Source organism: Anabrus simplex, chromosome 1, assembly GCF_040414725.1.
Source record: "Anabrus simplex isolate iqAnaSimp1 chromosome 1, ASM4041472v1, whole genome shotgun sequence".
In the NCBI taxonomy this organism is placed as follows: Eukaryota; Metazoa; Arthropoda; class Insecta; order Orthoptera; family Tettigoniidae; genus Anabrus; species Anabrus simplex.
Window position 1 is genome coordinate 1,549,340,703 of NC_090265.1, and position 21,407 is coordinate 1,549,362,109.

Genomic DNA, 21,407 nt, shown 5'->3' on the forward strand with positions numbered 1-21,407 from the left:
TAGTTATTGAAAATGGAAAGATTTCCTTTCATTTTGTTTAAAGTGTGGAATTGTAATTTATTAAACTTAACATAACTGGTTGGTTCTATAAGAATATTTTCGAGTGACTTATCACTTTTCTTTAACTTCAGTGTTTGGCATTTCTTCTAAATGCATAATGAATAAATGTTTTCATGCATTTCACAGTTTTGTTCCTTCAGAACGTTGCTGTTGGTTCCTTCTGAACAGCTGTTTGGGTGATGCATGTTTCAGCATCAGGATTATCCTATAACTTAAGGGTGTCATGAGATGACAATACATGGTGGTATTTTATTTTTAATTGTGACCATTGCTGTTTACTTGTAGTGAACACCATGCTTTCTAGTAATATTTCACAACCTATCCAAAGCAACTGATAGTCAATTTGGTTCAATTAAGGGTCCATTCGGCAGATGTTCCAATATCCGATAGGGTATCAGACTGGTAGAAAACCTTAATTAAATGTAAATCTGGAATTCTACTTGATTGGATTTTCCACAGATCATGTGGATTAATTCTGTTATCGTTTGGATTAATAGTGCCCAATTATCAGGTTTTAATTTTGTTTTTCCAGTTTTTGCTATCCACGAATTTCATGATTTTTCCATTCTTTGAAACCATCTTCAACTGTATTAAGAAAACAACATTCACGCAAGGTATTGTGTCTGCGTCAAAACATGATAAATAATAAAATGATTTTATCGATGATTTTTATAAATATAATTTTCATTGACATTACTGAATAAAATTTTAGTAAGCACATTTTTGCTCCTCATTTAAAGTAGTTAGGCTCACTTCTGAACCCCATCGTTTGGTCAATGTAGTGACAGAAATAAACCCGCTACGACCCCTAGATCTAAGAGTTGAATATTACTCTATTGCAGCAGCTGTGGCAGACAACCAACGATGGAACGGTAAGTTCAAGGTTTCAGTACATAGACACGAAGAGGTAATAATATTATTTGCACAGTTTTCTAGACACAGAGGTGCTGGAGTCCCGCAGGAGTTCTTTTATATGTCAGTAAATCTACCAACACGAGGCTGACGTATTTGAGCACCTTCAAATACCACCGGACTGAGCCAGGATTGAACATGCCAAGTTGGGGTAAGAAGACCAGTACCTCAACCATCTGAGCCACTCAGTCTAGCAACATGAAGAGGTGCTAGAGAGGACCACTTAGAGCAGTCATTTGTACCAACATACTTTTTCTTTCTGATCTCAATTTTCTTCGTTCTTCATGTTGTTCCATGTATCGTTTCAGTACACTAGCAATAGTTTTTTAGCAGATGTCGGACCTTGAGTCGGAGGTGAAATTTCAGGAAGCGCTTGTGATTGAGCTTCGTCCCGAGCACTTCTGATTCCCTGCTGCTTTCAGTGACTTCTCATGCCCTTCGACTACACCAGTTGGACTATCAATGTCACAATTTTGCGATGAGGTTTCATTATCGTCAATGTATTAGCTTCGGTTCCCTTCTTGTGGTTTACTGGCCATATATGGTTATAAGAATTCCATCTGTTTTTGAAATTTCCACTGTTTAACAGATTTAGCCAGTGCTCCACTTTTCTAGCATTTCTGCTGTCTTCGGAGACCATCTCTCGGTGAATGTCTCAATTTCTCCCACATCTCCTCCCACCTGCAACAATGGTGTCAAAAGAGCATTTTGATATGTAACAAAATTTATTTTTAAGTAAATACATGAACAAATACAGCTGCAAAACAATAATTCCCTACTATTTAAATTTATTCTTTTATGTTTTAGGTATATGACGACAGGAAATACAGAACTACTGCATACAGCTACAGAAGGGGGGGAATGAACCGTCAACATCATTCTGAAAATACCTCAATCTGTATGGAAAGTAACGCAACCATTAATTTTGTTGGCTCGAACAGAGGGAATCAAACGCAGCTGGTTTCAAACGAAGATGGCATATCCCACATTGCAATGGCCACATTGATGGGAAACATGTTGTGATAAGAAAAATCTGGGAAAACGGGATCCTCTTATTTGAATTATATACATACCTTCTCAGAAAGTTTCAGTACTCCTATGGGTGACGGACGTGCATAAGACTGGCTCCTCAGTTTAAGTTAATTAGAAGGTGTTATTCAGAAGGGAGCTATATAATAAGTGGTGCAAGAGTGTGTGATACAGTGTTGAGTCAAACCAGCGAGTATCAGTCATTGTAATAATCAGTTCACCAATATTAAGTAGTGATTTATCAGGCAATATGGGCCGCAGCAAATGGAACACCAGTGACCCAAGCAGTAGTGCTAACCGCAGCAGTGCCATCCTTGTTGAAAAGGCAGTCACCAGGATACTAAACGAAACCGTCAGCTCTGGCAAGTTCCTTGAAAAGATAGTAGCCGCCATATTGGAGTGTGTGACAGAACTTGTCATAAAGGAACTAGAAAAATCTCTCCAGTTCAATTATGAAATTTTGGCAGAATTGAATGCAAAACTCAAGAGCAGGGATATAGAAATCTGCAAGATGAGGGAAGACTTTGCCACAAGATGTGACTCACTGGAACAATACAGTAGAAGAGCTAATGTTAGAATTTTTGGGGTACAGGTATATGTAAGTGAAAATATGGATGAACTTGCGGTAAATGTTTTTAAGGAGATAGGTGTGAATGTGAACTTGCAAGACATTGATAGGAGTCACCGAGTCGGACCTAAATCTCCAGGGAAACCTCGGCCAATCATTGTCAATTTCACATATTATCGAACAAGTCAGCAAGTGTTTCGCAAATATGAAGGGTACACCAATAAGTATTCGCAAGGATCTTACCTCCACCGGATTATAATACCAATATAAATGGTCCGTTATTGGACATTATAAATTTTCCAGCTAACTCATTTCTGGTTGTCAGCGTTTTGCCCCAGTGTGCTAAGTTGGGATCATCAGTTGCTAAATAGCACACCCACCAAGACACATTGGCTAGTGCATACTGAGGAGGCCACTGCGTGGGCCACTTGGAGCCACCAGCAGTGCTAATGCACTATGAGAGACTTTGTCTCATTACCAAAAATTGATGCCTGCCTGGCTATCAGATGATATAGATGTTAATTCCTGTAGGGAATCTGAAATATTTGTCTCGAACAAGTAAATTTATAATACCAATATAAAGGGTGTGTTATTGGACATTATAAATTTTCCAGCTAACTCGTTCCTGATTGCCAGCGTTTCACCCCAGTGTGCTAAGTTGGGCTCATCATTTATATTGATATTATCAATTAACTCATTCGGGACAAATATTTTAGGTTCCCCATGGGAATCAACATCTATACTCCACCAGATTGTCAATTCTTAAGGCTGCTATTCTCCACTTTAATTGGAGAAATTGTTGGACCTAGAGTGGAGATAATATTAAAAAACCAGATAGCAGTAAAATTAGAATTAACCAGCTGAGTGACATTCCTAAGGACAGTGACAGCAGCTAAATGTAACAATTCACTGAACTGAGTGCAGCCAACTGAGTGTTTATATTCCTAGATCAGTCCATATTTATTTCTCTCAAGATCGTTAAATTTTATCTTAGAATAATTTAGTTCTTTATCATTTATTTTTGTTTAGCTTACAAGGGAATGGATTATGGTGTAAAATTCTAATCTGGTTGAAATTTAGTACACAATATTCCTACAAAATTGTACAATTACGTAGTGAAAACTGCAGAGCCACTTTCAATTTTGAACACCAACCAACCAGCCAGGTGACGGCCTTAGCAAGGAGGTGGGGAGAGGTAAAGCTGACCTTGAATCCTAGCAGCAGGTGATGGCTCGTGGCGACCAAGCAGCAACCTGCCGTGTGCGTTGCATTTCCCACCTTAAAACTTCCTCTGAGTCTTCTACCCTTTCGATTAGAATATAACATGCAACGTAATTTGATGTTTTGCGCTTGGCCTTGTAAATGAATCAACTGACCTTTCTTTGTTTTTCTCTTTTACTCTCTGTAATCCTTGCAATAGTGAATGTTTACAAAAAAGTGATCAATGCAAAGAAACTGCTTGCACCAAGCGCACCTTGCGACACTTTCTTTTGTACACACATCGTAAGTATTTCGCATGGCACCATCCTTGAAACAAAACTGAACGGAGTTCACAAAGCAAGCAGGTTGTGTTTCAACATAACCAGACTTGTACCAACTATATATCCATATGTTACGAAACTGTGGAGAAGATAGTTGGTTGTGGGTCAATGATTGGGTTTTTAATATAGGCCTACTGTTGCGCAAATGAACGTTAATATCAAGATTGCATAATATAATCAGGTAATAAAAATAACGAACAAATTGTTTCCATATTCGGAAACCAAGCACATCTAAAGGTTGAAACATTCCAGTAGTTACCTGGGGAATAGTTTGAACAAAAATAGTTCCGTTCTGTTGGCGGGATCTGACGCTAACATATTTGCTTCACTTTGTGCTGTCCATGAATCGAAGAGTAAACCACTGTCGTCTGGTACATTTTGAAAATAAACATCTTGTAACAACTTTTGAAGTAACCTTTTAGTAAACTTCCTGGACGGTGAAGGCAAAACAAATTTTCTGCAGTAAACAAACTTTTTTTTTTTAACAGTAGGGCCAAATTCACCATTCTTTTCCTTTAACATAACTAACAGTTTAGGTAACAGTTCATCATCGGCAGAAATTACAGGCTGTATAGCTGTGTGTTAATGAGTTCAACGATAGCGCTTCTGCGAAAATGTTTTTCTCTCCCTCTAAATGTAGAATATGTCCAGCATGGAACTCTTTGTTAAAACCACTTTGGTCTGTGTTAAAAACGCACTTTCGAGAGTGTGTATTAATTTGGATACCTCTCGTACAAAAATTGTTGCGTTTGATGCAAGGTCAAGCTGATCAGCTGTCTAACTCTGGTTACAAATTTCGTAACTTTCCGGCAACCAATATTGAAGTTACTTTTAAACTTTCATACCCAGAAAGTTGAGGCGCGGAACGTATCGTCATGAACACGCCAAGCATTCTTCAGGGACTATTTTCTAATTTGTACGTCATGGATGTTTTTGTTTTTGTTGTTGTTCAGCCTCACCTTTTTAAATTCTTCAACTGTTTCTTTGGTAATAAATTTCAGTTCTTCTGCTTTTGTGCCGCCAGAATCTACTCAAAGCTTACATCTAGAAAGGTCTGATTGGTGCTGTAGCTTTTTAAATTGGTGCTGAACGACTTTAAACAACCTTTCTTTCCCTCCTTCATTCAGCCAAAAATCAACCGCTTTCTTTTTGTATGTGATACTTATTGCAGGTGTTGTGGTACCATCTTTTTCAATGTCAGTGTCAGATATTGCAAATTCATCATTTTTAATAACACTGTTATTGACAGGCAAGACTAACATCTCCTCATGTTCAATGGCGATCTGTGCATCAACTTTTTCTGCAATAAGGCCTGTAAACAAGGACAGAGGTGCCAACCTTTGAAGTGGGTTTTCAGTAATATACCCCGCCGCCCCTCAGAAAATTTTCGAGTCAAATCCAAAGTATCTTCCTACCTTCTCGATGACACAACCTTTCCCCCTTCTGACAAAAATCTATTCAAAGTATTTCATGTCTGTCTGTTAGATCATCAGCCCAGAGGCTGGTTGGATCCTCAAATAGCACAATGAAAGGCTATGTAGTTATAGAAAAACCCCAAAAGCCAATGGCAGCACCAAAATGAGGCATACTAGGCAAGATGAGGAGTGAGGTAGTTTGCCATGGCTTTCCTCGCTGGACCAGAAGGTGCCACTGCATCACGATTGATCCTATGAGCAACACCTTTCGTAACACTCAGACACACTGGTTGTGCTCAGCACCCAGCAGCTTCCATATTGTCATAGCTATGGATGAGACTGGGACTTCGGTGGAAGCTACACTTTGCTCTGGCCTATGCCAAGTGATGGATACAAAAATACTGCATCCATCAAGAAAGTATTTCATATTGCACCATAAAATATGCACATTACCAGTTCTGTCACAAAACATTCTTCCTAGCTTGTTCCGCACCCAATAGCTGCTTTTCAGAGCGGATTTTCTTGAATCATCCAGTCCTCTCTGATGGCATTTTCGTCTTCTGAACAATAAGCGATTCCAGTGCAATGTGCTTAATGTAGGCTTGAATTCCCTCTGATTTTTCGTAGCAACAGTGAAAACTCTGTCTGTGGTATTGTAAAGTACACTTAATACTGCAAATACAACATTACTTAAGGTTTTATAAGTAGAGAAGAGCAGAGTGAAGTTTCTTCAATGACAATTAATTTCACAACGCTCACGGGTAGCAAAGGGCAGTGGCGATCGAAGTATCGTTGCCGACTCCCAAGCTTTGAAATGAGGAGGGTTGAGCCGTAATGCTCGAAAGGATTAATTTTTCCTCCTTTCCTTTTTTCCCCGTAGAAAATGGTTTGTTCATGGTATTGTAGCTTTTTCGTAATATTTTCCCATTTGACCGTAATGCTGTAATCGTGAGGTGAAATTCGTAATAATTACGGATAATCTGTAATGGTTGGTAGCTCTGCAAGGATCATAATTCAATCTTAGGGCACGTCTACTTTTGTCATGAAGTAATGCAAACAAAGTTTTTACTTACGGTACAGTTCAAAACCCAATTCTCATTCACCAGGTGTTATTTGGCTTTCACAACGATGACTTTCAGCAAAGCAGCTTTGTAGTCAAACTACCACATTCTAAGGATTAAAATTTGGAAGGTGTTCCAATTGAACATCGTCATCAATTTCTGACACTTGTAAATAATTTGACTGAAAATTAAAGATTTTAAAATTAAAATTAACTGTTCTCTATGCCAGTAAAATTTAAAAAAAGACAAAATAAAATTGTCACACTTACACGGGCTTGATGACGGAACGATTAGTGATCTTAGTGATCTGTTCATCCAAAAATGTCACATTTGTTTTGCATAGCCCTACCGAACTGATAAGACAGAAGGGACGAGGTGAAGGTGGAAGGTGGGAAATGCAACGCGGCAGGGCTGGCCGTGGCACAGTTGCCACGAGCCATTGTGTGCTGCTAGTATTAAAGGTCAGCTTATACTCTCCCAACCTCCTTGCTAATGCCGTTGTCCGGCAAGTTTTCAGCGTTAAATATTGGCGTTCAAAATTGAAAGTGGCCCCAGCGGTTTTCACTACGTCATTGTACAACTTTGTAGGAATGTTGTGTACTAAATTTCAACCAGATTAGAATTCTACACCAAAATCCATTCCCTTGTTAGTTAAAATTTCTTTTGGCAACTATTTAGCTACATATCTAAGTAACTGCATTTGCTTTCCTATTTGTGTACGATTAATTATTCATTTAACAACTTTCATTTTTAAATACTTTTTATTTTTATTTTATTAATTTAGACGCCCTTAATTTAGTCACACTTTAAAATAATAGGTCACTATAGGCACAGCTGTTTCTATTCCTGCACCCTACTACTTCAATTAACGTTAAATTCCTCCTATCCCTTCATGTTTATTTGTACATTTTGTTAACTCTTGTTCTTCCAAGTTGGCAACAGTTACGAATGAAAAAAAAATTCCCTTGACGTCACTCGTCGATTTCAACAGCTACCTAATGTCGCCTCGGATCAGCTACCCTCTCCCGTCCTTCCACTGTCCCCACTCCAGTCACCCTCTAGCACCAACCTTGACCAAAGTACCGCTAGTATTCTTAAGAATTTTATCTCACAACATCCCAGAGCCCTACACGTCTGTCATATAAACAGGCAAAGCCTATTAGCAGCCAAAGCCAACCGAATGGACGAGGTTGTAGAAATAATCACCCCAGTTGTTTTCCATGTCCTACTAGTGTCCGAGTCACGGTTAACACGTAAGGGAGAGTCCTCTTTGTATCATCTTGAAGGCTACTCGCTTCTGAGAAATGACCACACTCACAAACGAGGTGGAGGGGTATGTAGCTATTTCCTAACAAGCCTCAAACCAAGCTATTAGGACATTCTCCAGGCAGACATGATAGGAAACCAGAATACATGTTTGTAGAAATAACGAACAGGATTAAAGCCCTCGTAGGAGTAGTTTACAAACATCCAAATACAGGCCACTTAGAAGATTTTGAAACTGACTTAACTAAACTACTGCCAGACTACCCTCACACAATAATTATGGAAGACTAATATGGACTTAATTGATGCAACTTCTTCCAAATCCACACAACTCAAAACATTGTTTCAAGCCTATAATATGAACATCTTCCTCTTTCTCCGAATCACCATACATCCCATTCGCACACACTATTACATCTTATAGTTACCAGCAACTCAGACAGAATTCTTAATGTTGATCAAACCTCTGTACCTGGTATATCTGCACATGATGCAATATACATCTCGTACAACCTCCTAGAAATTTATCACCTATTGACCACTGAAAAATATAAATGAAGATAGACTCTTGGAGGATGCAAGCAAATTACCCTGGCATGATGCAATGAACTATAATAATCTAACATACAATAGAGGAAAGCATAACTGATCCACCTTTTTTCAATACAAAGTATATTGTTAATACAATCACAACATTTTTATTTAGAACCAGTTTCAATGTCTTTGGACACCATCATCAGCCAAAACAGGTCATATGAACAAAGATATACAAGTATTATAATACATATTATGGACCCTTAAAAATAAATAACATTAACTGGATGAAATAAAAGCACCTTTATTTTTTATGGAGCATTTTGAGGAGGAGGCTACTGCTTCAGCGCCCATCAAACCTATGATATGGCGGAGGTATGTTGATGATGCATTTGTGGTCTGGACATAAGGTCCTGAGAACTTCATCTATTTCTAAACCACCTAAATCAGCAACATCCTTCAATAAAATTCACTATGGAGATGCAGTTGGATGGATGCCTTCCTTTCTTGGATGTTCTAGTAAGAAAGAAACAAGACGGTTCCTTAGAATATACCGTGTATTGTAAGCCTACCCACACAAATCACTATCTTCATGCAGATTCTCACCACCATCCAGCACAAAAACCAGGCACTCTCACGGCACTTGTCAAGAGGGCGAGACAAATTTGTGAGCCATCATATATCTAAGTGGAGATGGGAGATGGACACCCTCAAAATCGCGTTCAAGGGTAATGCTTACAGGGATTTGCAGATTCACAGAGCCCTGTATCCCAGAAAAACGACCAAGCAAAGCTCACAAACTGCCTACTTGCCTTACATTCACAACACCACAAATCGAATTGCCAAGGTCCTCCACAAACACAATATAAAAACAGTGTTTGGCACCGCCACTAAAATTGCTCACAGTCTGAGTAAAACCAAGGACAAATTGTCCCCCACTTTTACATCCTGAGGTATACGTAATTCCCTGTACTTTTTTTTTTTTTTTTTTTTTTTTTGCTACTTGCTTTACGTCGCACCGACACAGATAGGTCTTATGGCGACGATAATTCCCTGTACTTGCGGTAAGATATACATCGGGCAAACATGCCAGTCCATTGATACCTGTATCAAAGAACATTGATAAAAGTGTTGATTCCCATAAGGAATCTGAAATATTTGTTCCGAATGAGTTAATTTATAATACCAATATAAATGGTCCGTTATTGGACATTATAATGTGAAAGAACATTAACGTAATATTTTGAAAGAACATTAACGTAATATTCGTTTCAACCAACCAGACAAATCGACAATAGCTGAGCACGCTCTCTCGTGGGGTCATGTCATGTTCCAAGATGCTCGAACTCTTACCCACACTAGACACTACAGGTCCAGGATTACTCTATATGGGAAGCTGTGGAAATACATAGAAATCCTAACAATTTCAACAGGGACGCTGGCTATCAATTAAAGTAATACCTGGTTGCCAGTCATTAAGAATTTATGTAGGTAGTTCCCTTCCCTGCCCCTTCACTATTGTTATTTCATCTCAGTGTTTTCCAAATTCGTACATTTGTCATCGCCAGATGTTTCATTCCAGGCTTGTGTCTATGTCATACACCTGTCAGTGTCATATGTTACGTACACACGTTATGTGAACCGCTTAGACTGATTTTGATGGTTCGGTCAGCTTCCGCTTCGAATGCTAGCATTGTGCCACGTCCTGGAAGCCATCTGGTGGTGAATGAACGTACCATTTCCACTTCTATTATAATATCTAAATTCAAAGAGTCATTGTTTAAGAAGCCTTTCTCGTGGACAGTCGAGATTTCTTCCGAGGATGCAGAGCACAATTCTCTGCCAAACAAAGAATTTCACCTTATTTTCTTAACACGCCATAAGCCCAAAAGCCTATAAATATGGGCCATGAAAGCATCAATGGCAACATACTTTGTATTGAAATAAGGTGGATCAATTATGCTTTCCTCTATTGTATGTTAATCTCCTTTCAATACGAACCGAAGATTAAGTTTTTAATTTCAACTATAATAATCTAGACGACATAGTTGACTTCTTTAATAGCAAAGTAACGGAACTATTTGACAAGCATACCCCAAAGTGGCGAGCTAGAACATCGAAAAAACCCTCCCCGTGGGTAATGACTAAATTAGGTAACTAATGAAACTCTTTTTTCTATTTGTTTTACATTGCACTGACAGAGATAGGTCTTATGGTGACGGTGGGATAGGAAAGGTATAGGAACGGGAAGGAAGCAGCCCCAGCATTTGCCTGGTGTGAAAATGGGAAACCACAGAAAACCATCTTCAGGGCTGCCGGCAGTGGGGCTTGAACCCATCTCCCGATTACTGGATACTGGCCACACTTAAGCGACTGCAGCTATTGAGCTTGATAACTAATGAAACAAAGAGACTGCGCCCACGGACAGTACAGAAATGATCCTACCGTACAAAATGTTGACGCATATAGGAAGTTACAAAATAAGACAACACAACAAATACGAAATGCTAAACTAAGACACGCTTACAGTTTAATGCCTGATGGTAGAACAGCAACGTCATTGTGCAAATCTATTAATAACCTTGGACTTATGAAGAACAAGAACAGAGAAGAAATTACATTACCTCTCTTGACTCTTAACGAGTACTTTACTGCTAAATCCTCCGCAGTACGACCTGATGACAAACAGAGATGAACTATTAAGATACTCACCGTACCCCTGACAGAGAGAATGACATTGGGACTGACATGGTGAAACTAATTCTTGATTGTATATTACCAACCTTATCTCATATAATCAATTTCTCTCTTCTATACTCAACATATCCGTCTGGAAGAACGCCATTGTGCAACCTCTTCCGAAAAGTTATAAACGCCTCCGAACGAGGGAGACAATTGTCCAATCTGTATTTTATCAGCTTTATCTAAAATCTTAGAATATGTGGTCCATACACAAATGTCTGAAGTACCTTCGAACGCACAATCTCCTTAATCCTCTCCAGTCCAGTTTCCAACAAGGAAACATTACAACTACAGCCTTACTCAAAGTGACTGAGGACAAGGGGAATCCTCTGTTCACGTGGCACCACGAAGAAACTATTCCATTATTACTTTTCACACGTTGACGTCCATGAAGATAAGAATGCATCCAGGCAATCGTACTCTGAGAAAAATGTAGAGCCTTAAGTTTTACAAGTAAAATGTCAATGTCTACACTGTGGAAAGCTTTACTGTAATCTAGTAGTACCAGATCTGTGAATCGTCGCAAGTAATCCTTCTTGGTCATCAAACTCAAATGACAAGTATAACTAAACATCCTTCAGGATGTTCCAATTCCTTTTGTGTCACAAGTGTAGAATATCGGTGTTATCAAGGACGAACGCATGACTGGGGTTTGCATCTGTCTTACATGTCTGTCAAACAGTTTACTCAGCTTTACATCCTTTATATAAATATAAACATATATTTCCAATAAAGGTTAAAAAGAAATTATTTGAAGCTCTTGTAATGCCACATTTTTTTTTTTTTTTTTTTTGCTATGGGCTTTACGTCGCACCGACACAGATAGGTCTTATGGCGACGATGGGATAGGAAAGGCCTAGGAGTTGGAAGGAAGCGGCCGTGGCCTTAATTAAGGTACAGCCCCAGCATTTGCCTGGTGTGAAAATGGGAAACCACGGAAAACCATTTTCAGGGCTGCCGATAGTGGGATACGAACCTAATGCCACATTTTGACTATTGTCATGTTGTTTTCAGTGATGTGAGGGCGTAATTTTCCCTAAGGCTACAGCGCACTCAAAATGCATGTGTGAGACACACTTTATATGCAATTTAAGAAAATATGACCACACATCACCATCTTTCCTAAAACTAGAGTGGTCACAACTCCATGTTCATTGTAACCATCATACTTTGTCTCTCCTCCATTGAGTTCTTACTACATCTTCCCCATCTTACCTTTCTTTGCGTTTCCATTACTTCTCAAATGTTCATGAATCATGACAGACTTACTAGGGCTCAAACATCCAACCTGCTCGTCATCCCTCACCATCGAACTGCCGCATATAACAGCTCATTCTTGGTGTTTGCTGCAGAAGAATGGAATCGTTTACCGGATGACGTCAGAGGAATACAAACTACAGTGTCATTTAAAACGAGTGTTAAGAGGTACAGCAGGATACAAGTGAACTGTGCATTTCTGGTCTTCATTGATAGTACTACTACAATATCATTACTAGCTATTATTATTATTAATTGTTGCGTGATGGAAAGATGGGTGAATATCTGTGTGTGCTTCTTATGATGTATTCGTAAGTAATTAATGATATGCATCACCAGAAGTTGAGCTAGAATATTCTTCTAGTACCTGTAGTATTGTTTTACAACTTCATCAAATCATTTTGTCGACTTGTAGACAAATTAATTGTAGATAAGTGTTTGATCATCCAGGATTATAGGTTATAACTTGCTTTCAAAGAATATACGACATCAAAGACAGGATCCTTCGCCGCCGCAGCTCAGTCACGGCCAGTTAGATTCCTTTGTTACATCATGACGGAGGCAGAAGTTCAGAGAGATTTGGTAGAGTTCTCTCTTTCGTGTCAGAATAGGAGTGCAAACGTACTTGAATGTGTCAGTTTTTTTTTTTTTTTTTTTGCTAGGGGCTTTACGTCGCACCGACACAGATAGGTCTTATGGCGACGATGGGATGGGAAAGGCCTAGGAGTTGGAAGGAAGCGGCCGTGGCCTTAAGGTACAGCCCCAGCATTTGCCTGGTGTGAAAATGGGAAACCACGGAAAACCTTCTTCAGGGCTGCCGATAGTGGGATTCGAACGTACTATCTCCCGGATGCAAGCTCACAGCCACGCGCCTCTACGCGCACGGCCAACTCACCCGGTGAGTGAGGAAATTATAATGGACGAACAGCGTAAAGGAGGAGGAAATCTTGAGATCGCTAGGGCATTGGTGAAAAGCATTCTAGCTATTCCGCTTAAGAACCTTAAGTTGGAAATCCAGAATGGATTACGAAAATTGGAGGAAGCTCTCGATGCTGGAGCAGCATGCAGGACATCCTGGAGAGCTAAGGAAAATCTAAAACAAGAACAATCAACCATAAATGAATTGCCTACGACACCATCAGTGACGAAAGGGGAGGAGAAAGATAAGGAGAATTGGGTAGAGATTTCCTATAACCCTTTCAGACCGTGTACGCACAATTGTGCGGGTTCGTATTTTAGTTATCCCTGACCGTATTTGATGTTTTTTTGGCGCTAGACCGGACTGCAGTGATTGTGCGGGACACGTGGCGTGTATTTCAATTGCTTTTAGTATGCGCTTGACCGCCAGGGCAAAGGAAGAAGAGTTTAAAAAGCACAGCTCATCGGTGAGATGGCAGGAAGCAATAGTGCCAAAAGTAAGTATTTATTTATTGCGTTTATATTAATCTAGAAGCTTTACTGAATAACGGAATATATTCAATGAAGTGTGTACATTGGTTCGTGAACGTAAATTTTGAAGGTACATCATCGTATACGATACGAGGTTTTGAATTTTGATACGCACAATTGTGTGGGTCCTGTTTTTTGGATGTTAGTTTTTATTTTGTAAAATAAACTATCAATATGTGTATTGAGGAGCATTTTAGTCAATTTTTGACATACAAACAAAAATTCACACCTCCAGTTTTCTTTCAGTTTTCAGTTCTTTCAGTTTCTTTCAGTTTTCTTCAAGAAGAAGGAAATGAAGGAGGATAAAGATATCCAACCTTTAACAGATGAGGTAGATTCTGGCAGAATGGAGGCCACTGATAGTGGGAAAAGACAAGATAAACGGACCTATTTAAAACCAAGGGATCGTTCTGATGCTGTCCTTATCAAACAAATGGCAAGACTTTTGCAGATGTTTTGAAGGGAATTCGGAGTAAAATGAAACCGGAAGACAGCGGTGTGAGCATTCAATCTATTCGTAAAACTCAGACTTGGGCGATTCTTCTCGCTTTTAATAAAGACACACAAAACAAGAACAGGGACAATTTTAATAAATCACTAAGAGATATCCTTGGAACGGATGGCGATGTGAAGACTTTCAACTCCCCGCACTACCTTGGAAATTTGGGACATGGACAGTATCACTACTGCTTTAGATGTAGAGGAAGCTGTAAGACAGGATCTTTAGAATTTCGAAGGAGAGCTGAAAGTCTCAATTAATAATCCGAACATCAGAGGGCAAAAACTTGCTATCATTGAGATACAAGATAAGGAGGCCCAGAAACTTTTAGAAATGGGTAAAATAAAATAGGATGGTTGGATTGTAGAATCCAAAAAAGGATCGTGGTATCTCGCTGCTTTCGATGTCTTTCGTATGGGCACCATGCACAAAACTGCAAAGGTGCAGATAGAAGCAAACTTTGTTTTAAGTACGGAGAAGCCGGGCATAGGGCGGTAAGTTGCAAAGCAAATCCGAGATGCATAATTTGCACAGACATTAACGTCGATGAAGCTAATCGAAGTCATGTACTTGGCTCAAGAGCCTGTACAGCGTTTCGTGAAGCTCTCGAAAAGGCTAAAACTAGTAGTAAATGATGAAGGTTATTCAGGCAAATATGCACAGGAGTAGAACTGCCAACGACCTTTTGACGCAGATGACCTTTGAGATAGGAGTAGATGTATTTCTTCTTAGTGAACCTTATCAAGACAGAGACCACCCAGGATGGTTCGTGGATAATTGTGGGACAGCTGCAATTTGGATACCAGATTTGGGTAGATGTCCAGTATCAAACCAAGGACACGGAAACGGTTTTGTTTGGATCCACACTGGTAGATATACTTTAGTGAGCTGTTACTTTACGCCAAATGAGTCAGTATTTGAATTTCAGGCTAAGCTGGATGGCCTAGAGGATGTATTACAAGGTTTTGACAATGGTTTAATCGTGGTTGGTGATTTCAATGCCCAAGCACTAGAATGGGTTATGTCACTGTATGACTCTAGAGGGCACCGAACTATGGAGATGGCCGCTAGGTTGGGTTCAATGGTCACTAATATTGGAAATGTGCCAACCTTTCGACGACCGGGCTGTAGAGGAACCATACCGGACGTGACTTTTGTATCTGAGGATATCGTGTCGAATATCAATGACTGGCAGGTGATTGAAGAACACACGGGAAGTGATCACCAGTACATTACTTTTCGTATTCTTCCTGAAACTTCACAGATTAATAATATATCGTATAAACCAACACGGTGGAATATAGGCAGTATGGACAGAGAAAAATTTCTTGCTATATTAAGAAATGAAATGGATAGCATAACAGAACAAATATGTTGTTATAAAGGGAAAGAAGCAGCTGAGAAACATGTTGAGCTCACCATGCAGCTTATATGGAGAGCATGTGATCTGTCCGCGACTCGTAATACATTGCGAAACAAGAAGCGTTCAGCGTACTGGTGGACCAAAGATATTGCTGACCAGAGAAAACGTCTGCAACTCACAAGTGAATATAAGTCGGCGAAGAAAGAATTGAGAAATGCTATCAAAAAGAGTAAAATCAACAAATGGTGGAAAATGGCTAAAGAAGTGGATGACGATCCATGGGGTTTAGGATACAAGATCATTATGAAGAAACTTGGAAGTTTCTCGAATCCAATCATCGACTCAAAGGCAATGAAGGATATTGTAGATACATTATTCCCAGATCATCCTGAGAGGTCTGCTGCTGCTGATGATGATTTCATAGATGATGTGCCACTTTTTACACGAGAAGAATTGACGAGAGCGATTAGGTCCCTTAGAAATAAAAAGGCCCCAGGACCAGACAGTATTCCAGCAGAGATTTTAAAGCTGATAGCAGATTTCTGTCCACAACTACTGCTGGAAATATACAATAGCTGCCTGCTATCGGGGGGTGTTTAGTGTTCGCTGGAAAACAGCCCGGCTAGTTTTAATAAACAAAGGGAAATCTGGGGGCTAAAGGCCTTTATGTATGCTGGATACTGCTCGTAAAGGATTAGAGAAATTTTTGCAGCCAAGCATACATTCAGCAGTACAACTAGCTGGGGACCTCTGATCGTCAATACAATTTTCGAGGAGGACATTCGACAATTGATGCAGTAAGGGAAGTGTTGAATACAGCTAAAAGGGCACAAATGGGTAATCATCACTCTCGAAAGTGACACTCCTTGTGAGTCTGGATGTTAAGAACGCTTTCAACTCGATAAGTTGGAATGACATATTGGAAGCGCTCCAAAATACTTTCAAACTACCAGAGTATCTCATGCGCATAATGAGAAATTATTTGAAAGATCGTACCCTAGTGTATCACACAGAAGATGGGCAGAGAGTGAAACGGCTCACAGCTGGTGCAGCATAAGGGTCCATCCTTGGCCCAAATCTGTGGAACATAGTGTATGATGGGTTGTTGAGGTTAGAGATGCCAGAAGACACAATGCTAGTTGGCTATGCTGATGATATAGCTGTTTTGATAGTTGCTTGAAATTTGGAGTTGGCTCAATTTAAGCTAAATCAAGTAATGCGACGGGTGAAAGATTGGATGGCGAATCACAGATTACAGCTGGCAGATCATAAAACAGAGATTGTTGTCTTGACAAGAAAAAAGATCACGACTGTCATTCCAATGTATATTGGACAAACAGAAATCGAAACATCTAGAAGTATAAAGTACCTCGGAGTGACACTTGATACCAAACTTACTTTTTGGGATCATATCAACCGGGTGACAGATAAGGCAGTGAAAACAACGATTGCGCTGAGTAGGTTAATGATCGATGTTAAAGGTCCGAAGTCTAGCAAACGACGACTTCCGATGTCGATAGTTCACTCGACACTTCTATATGGTGCCGAAGCCTGGGCTGAATCACTGAAGTTTGCAAAATACCGGCGAAGGATAGCTGCGGTACAGCGGAGATCAGCTTTGGGTATTACAAGCGCATATCGCACAGTATCCGAACCTGCGGTCCTTACGATAGCAGCGGTAGCACCGATTGATTTACTTGCCGTAGAGAGACAGGAAGTCTGGCGAACTCAAGGAGAGCTCGGAAAGAAGCGTGCTAAGGAGCTAGCTTATAGGCAAGGAATGGAGCGGTGGCAGCAAAGATGGAGGAGGATCCTCGAGGAAAATGGACTAAGCGGCTGATACCACACCTAACCGATTGGGTTGCCCGAGCTCATGGCAAGGTTAACTTTTACATTACGCAACTATTGACGGGTCATGGATACTTCCGGAAATTTCTACATAAAGTAGGTAGAGCGAGCGACTCAGCGTGTATTTATTGCAATGATGTAGACGATGTATTCCACATGTTTTTCGTATGCTATCATTGGTCAACTCAGAGATGATGTTTACATACTAAACAAGGAGAGCTGACGCCAGAAACTATTGTGCAGGTGATGCTACAAAACCAAGAATCTTGGGATCAGATAGCAGTATATGTAGAAGGCATCCTGCATCAGAAAAAGAGAGATATGAATGCTCATGAATGGCAGTAAGGAGAAATAAAGGAAGAAGAAACCTGAGAAATTAGCACGACACCGCCCTGAAGTAATGTGAGAGCGGTTCCGGGGCGGAGATTTACGTTGTGGGAAAAGGGTGTGTGGGTTTTAGTGAGAAGGAATCTCACGTGCTTGTGGAGTGCGGACCATCACAAGTGTCTCATGAAAGATTTCCCACACTTCCCTCGTAAAAAAAAATATTATTATTATTATTATTATTATTATTATTATTATTATTATTATTATTATTATTATTATTATTAGTGGAATTTTATTTCAGTTATATTTTGATTGTGTTTAAATTGTGTTTTATCTAATATTAATTACTGTAGTGTTAATTATGACTAATGTATAGTAATTGTTTTAATGTAAGAGAAGGCCCAATGGCCTTAACTACGTCAATAATGACATCTATCTTTTTATCTATCTACCTTCTCCACTGCGCTAATGGCTACCGTCACTCAAACTATACATTCATTACTACTGATGTGGAGTTACAGGGAAGATCTGGTGATTGAAGCGTTTTCAACACAAGCATTGTGGCAAAAAAAAAAAAAGAAAGATGAAACACAGTTTACAGCTTCCCTCACCTGCAGTACTACCTCCAATACAGGGTCCAATATCATTCATGTTTGTAGGAGATTGGGAGACAGGGAGTTGTACGTGGATGAAAGAAACAGAGCGAAACAAATAGTTGTTGAATCCAAAAAGACGTCCTGGGAAGATTTTGGTAACAACCTGGAAAGGCTAGGTCAAGCAGCAGGGAAACCTTTCTGGACAGTAATAAAGAATCTTAGGAAGGGAGGGAAAAAGGAAATGAACAGTGTTTTGAGTAATTCAGGTGAACTCAATAGATCACAGAGAATCACTGGAGAGGTGGAGGGAATATTTTGAACATCTTCTCAATGTAAAAGGAAATCATCCTGGTGGTGTTGTGAACAGCCAAGCTCATGGGGAGGAGGAAAATGATGTTGGTGAAATTATGCTTGAGGAAGTGGAAAGGATGGTAAATAAACTCCATTGTCATAAAGCAGCAGGAACAGATGAAATTAGACCTGAAATGGTGAAGTATAGTGAGAAGGCAGGGATGGAATGGCTTCATAGAGTAGTAAAATTAGCATGGAGTGTTGGTAAGGTACCTTCAGATTTGGCAAAAGCAGTAATTGCACCTATCTATAAGCAAGGGAACAGGAAGGATTGCAACAACTATCGAGGTATCTCACTGATTAGTATACCAGGCAAAGTATTCACTGGCATCCTGGAAGGGAGGGTGCGATCAGTCGTTGAGAGGAAGCTGCATGAAAACCAGTGTGGTTTCAGACCACAGAGAGGCTGTCAGGATCAGATTTTCAGTATGCGCCAGGTAATTGAAAAATGCTACGAGAGGAATAGGCAGTTGTGTTTATGTTTTGTAGATCTAAAGAAAGCATATGACAGGGTACCGAGGGAAAAGATGTTCGCCGTACTGGGGGACTATGGAATTAAAGGTAGATTATTAAAAGCAATCAAAGGCATTTATGTTGACAATTGGGTTGCAGTGAGAATTGATGGTAGAATGAGTTCTTGGTTCAGGGTACTTACAGGGTTTAGACAAGGCTGTAATCTTTCACCTTTGCTGTTCGTAGTTTACATGGATCATCTGCTGAAAGGTATAAAATGGCAGGGAGGGATTCAGTTAGGTGGAAATGTAGTAAGCAGTCTGGCCTATGCTGACGATTTGGTCTTAATGGCAGATTGTGCCGAAAGCCTACAGTCTAATATCTTGGAACTAGAAAATAGGTGCAATGAGTATGGTATGAAAATTAGCCTCTCGAAGACTAAATTGATGTCAGTAGGTAAGAAATTCAACAGAACTGAATGTCAGATCGGTGATACAAAGCTAGAACAGGTGGATAATTCCAAGTATTTAGGTTGTATGTTCTCCCAGGATGGTAATATAGTAAGTGAGATTGAATCAAGGTGTAGTAAAGCTAATGCAGCGAGCTCGCAGCTCCGATCAACAGTATTCTGTAAGAAGGAAGTCAGCTCCCAGACGAAACTATCTTTACATCGGTCTGTTTTCAGACCTACTTTGCTTTATGGGAGCGAAAGCTGGGTGGACTCAGGATACCTTATTCATAAGTTAGAAGTAACAGACATGAAAGTAGCAAGAATGATTGCTGGGACAAACAGGTGGGAACAATGGCAGGAGGGTACTCGGGATGATGAGATAAAGGCTAATTTAGGAATGAACTCGATGGATGAAGCTGTACGCATAAACCAGCTTCGGTGGTGGGGTCATGCGAGGCGAATGGAGGAGGATAGGTTACCTAGGAGAATAATGAACTCTGCTATGGAGGGTAAAAGAAGTAGAGGTAGACCAAGACGACGATGGTTAGACTCGGTTTCTAACGATTTAAAGATAAGAGGTATAGAACTAAATGAGGCCACAACACTAGTTGCAAATCGATGATTGTGGAGACGTTTATTAAATTCACAGAGGCTTGCAGACTGAATGCTGAAAGGCATAACAGTCTATAATGATAATGTATGTATGTATGTTGTAGGAGATATGGCGTTCCCTTTATCTGAAATTTGATGTGACCTTATCCGCAATGAAACGTTACTGACAATTACGAAAACAAAGTGTTCTGTTCAACTATAGACTGTCAAGAGCACACCAAATGGTAGAATGCACTTTTGGTATACTTGCCCCATATTTTTCAGTTTTTCCAGCACCATTTTGACATTGAAATAGATATTGTCAATGTTAAAAAAGGCAGCTTATGAGCTGCACAACTATTTACGGAATTATACAGCTCAAGTAAGTGCAGACGACACTAAAGAGGATATGCCAAAGGATCAAATGGGACCAGTATTACCAACGTAACCCGTAATTCACAGAAAAATTTTACAATTCGACAGAACTTTACTACATACTTAACACAACAAGAATGTTTCCTTGGCAAAGGGAAAGTGTTTCAAAAGGAAAGTACTGAAGAACTAAGAATTTTCCTTCAGTTACATCGCAAACACTGTACAAGTTTATGTCCAAATAACGCAATTCTTGCAGAAATCAAGGTTAAGGGCTTCAGTAGTAAAATTTGGTTTTTAACTAGGCCATCCCTAAGTGTCACTGAAATATTTTATAGCAACCGGGACTACAGGGGGAGTTAGGAAGAACACTGACTTTCTCCTGCCATGTGCCTGAATGAGTCGTTTAGAATTAGTGAGGAATGAATTATGAAAGACTTTTAATTTAGTATTCAATTTCATACCAATATGAATGTGTCAGCAAAAGATGAATGATGATATAACAGACTAAGCGAATGTCTCCACTTCCAGGGTTAACTTGTGGTAATGTTACAGAGTCCATCAAGAATGTTTCTTTTGCTTAAAATTATCTTTTTAGCTACAGTTTAAGTTAGTTTAATTGACCTAAATGGATATAGAATTAAAACTATTAAGACTCTGTAGTAGTACAATTTAGTATGTAGAACATGGTTTGGCAAGCTTGAGCCACGTTATGTAAAAAA

At 39.6% G+C, this 21,407-nt stretch overlaps 1 protein-coding gene and 1 pseudogene across 5 annotated transcripts in view; both read right to left on the minus strand.

Moving 5' to 3' along the window:
* Nucleotides 1–21,407, minus strand: part of Gapvd1 (GTPase activating protein and VPS9 domains 1) — a 674,762-nt gene that overhangs the window by 554,769 nt on the left and 98,586 nt on the right. The gene's annotated exons all lie outside the window — the stretch shown is intronic.
* The window catches only part of LOC136858855 (uncharacterized), a 34,920-nt pseudogene that overhangs the window by 7,189 nt on the left and 6,324 nt on the right, over nucleotides 1–21,407 (minus strand).